This window comes from Suricata suricatta, chromosome 16, assembly GCF_006229205.1.
Source record: "Suricata suricatta isolate VVHF042 chromosome 16, meerkat_22Aug2017_6uvM2_HiC, whole genome shotgun sequence".
NCBI classification, from domain to species: domain Eukaryota; kingdom Metazoa; phylum Chordata; class Mammalia; order Carnivora; family Herpestidae; genus Suricata; species Suricata suricatta.
Window position 1 is genome coordinate 53,821,182 of NC_043715.1, and position 2,627 is coordinate 53,823,808.

The window sequence follows — 2,627 nt, forward strand, 5'->3', positions numbered from 1 at the left end:
CATTCTTTCTCATTGCCATGTAGTACTCCATTGTGTATATATACCACATCTTCTTGACCCACTCATCAGGTGATGGACATTTAGGCTTTTTCCATGTTTTGGCTATTGTTGACATTGCTGCTATGAACACTGGCGTACATGTGCTCCTATGCATCAGCACAAAAATATGGAATGCTTCACGAATTTGCATGTCATCCTTGTGCAGGGGCCATGCTAATCTTCTCTGTATCCTTCTAATTTTAGTATATGTGCTGCTGAAGTGAGCACATGATTGTTAAATCAATCATGATCTGAGCCAAAATCAAGAGTCTGATGCTTCACCAACTGAGCCACCCAGGTGCCCCCAAGAAGTTGTATTTAGAAAATTTAAATATACTATACAAAAAAAAGGTATCCTATGCAACAAATTGTGGCAAATCAATTTAATGGTTTCTGGGATGAACATAGTAACTTAATAAAAAGAATATTTTTCAAGATATCCAATATTCCCACTTTTAAAAATCCTATCAATTTGAGAAAAGGGTGCTTTATCAATAGGTAAATCAGGTGAAAGAGAAATAAAGGGACTAAGGTAATCTTTTCACAAAATTAAGGAGTTTGAATAGGTTTTGGGGAAACTGCTGCTGAGCATAACTCTCAACATTCAAGAAGCAAATTTTGTAAAACACATTTAAAAATACTTATTACTTGATCCAGCAGCCTACAAATCACAGCTACAAAAAAGAATTCTGAGTGTCATTGAAATACATACTCAGTGATAAAATTTTTGAAGTTCAGTTTTTTAAAATGTTTATTTATGAGAGAGAGGGAGAGAGAGAGACAGAGCACGAGCAGGTGAGGGGGAAAAGAGGAAGACAGAATCTGAAGCAGGCTCTAGGCTCTGAGCTGTCAGTACAGAGCCCAATGCGAGGCTTGAATTCACAAACCACCTGAGCCAAAGTTAGATGTTCAACTGACTGAGCCACCCAGGCGCCCCTAAAGTTCATTTTTAATATGTACATGGAAATGTATATGATGAAAATGGCTGTGGTTTAAACATAACAAATTAGAATTTAAAATAGAGGTATAATATTGTACACCTGAAACTAATATAACACAGTATGTTTGCTAGGGAAAATCTGTTTAAGATGGCCGACAGGAGTGATAAGGAAATCCCTGTCCCTGATCAAAGACTCCTACTTCCGGGTTCTTCTTCCTACCCTGCTTGTTGCATGCATTAATGAGGAATGTCGAAGTAACAGACTATAAATTATTCCCTCTGCTAATGCTCTGGGCTTCGACATCTGGAGAATGATGTCCTCTGAGCCCACCAGTGTAAAATAAACCTCCTCCCTTCCAAGATCTCCAAGGGCCACTTGGTTCTTCCGCTGGGTGATCCAGACCAGATTCCGTATATGTTAACTACACGAGCATTTTTTAAAAATGGAGGCATCATTTAACTTCAGAAGTTCCCTCAAGATGCATCACAATCAGGGACATGTGAGTGACTAAGTTGGTCCAGCATCTGACTCCTGATTAAGGCTCAGGTCATGATCTCATAGTTTCAGGAGGTTGAGCCCCACACCGAGCTCAACACTTACCCTGCAGAAGTTGCTTGGGATTCTCTCTCTTTATCTTTCTCTGCTCCTCCCCTGCTCATGCTCTCTTTCTCTCTCAAAATAAATAAACTTAAAAAAAATCATATTTGTTTGAAGGAGAGTGAATGATGGTGCATGCAGAGAGGGAAGCAATTTGACATGAACCACAGTTTGGCCAAAGACTCATAGACACAGTTGTGACAATGTTTTCCTTGGGATAAGTTCATATACGTCTGCTTGCTGGCTCAAAGGGGAATGATCATTAGATATTTGATCAACATCACCACACTGCCCTTGAGAGACACACTCCCGCCAACGGCAGGAAGATACCTGTTATCACTGATCAGTCGGGCAAACCTGACACTTTCCAAGTCAGCATCCCTAGGACTTGCTGACCACTCCACCCGGGGGCGTAAATGGGCTCTTCCGTAAGGACCAAGACAGCACTGTGATACGTTAATCAAAGTGTTCTTCAAGAATTCTGTTACCCACTAAGCCCCCTCCATGGGTAAGTCTACCAGAAGTTGTCCATCATCTAAAAGTGGGTTATCACAGCAGATAAAGGGGCTACTTCACACCCTAGGAAAACAAGTTTCACAAGCAAAATTGCAGAGACTTAGAAAAATACGAAATCTGGAAGAGCCCAGTTTCACCTGCATCCCTAGCTAGGCAGAGTGCTGGAAAGACAGCAAGGCAAGATAACAGAGGTGAAGCAATGGAGTTAGATCTCAGAGTCTTTGAGAAGACTACGGCATGCTCTCCATTTAGGACTGGGTTTCAAAGAGACCATCTCTCTGTCCAATGTCTTTACCGTACAGCTGACTAACAATCTCAGAAGACCCACCCCATTGCCTGGTTATACTCTTGTGGTGTGGCAACAGCAGATCAGACAAAATGGCTGAGGCTTTGAGATGGTCCCACGAAGCCCTGGGGCCCCAGATGCAATGGGGGAGCAGCCAATATTTTCCTATCTTGTAAAAAGGTCTCCCAAACACAGCAACTGAGGACTACAGAGGAACTGATGGATCAGGTGGAACCAGATGGAATCAA

At 41.8% G+C, this 2,627-nt stretch overlaps 1 non-coding gene across 1 annotated transcript; it reads right to left on the reverse strand.

Annotated features, from left to right (window-relative positions):
• Positions 1-160: 160 nt before the first annotated feature.
• LOC115281362 lies at positions 161-267 on the reverse strand. Its single transcript, XR_003904264.1, has one exon. It is a non-coding gene; the product is annotated as a U6 spliceosomal RNA (small nuclear RNA).
• Between the last annotated feature and the right edge of the window lie 2,360 nt (positions 268-2,627).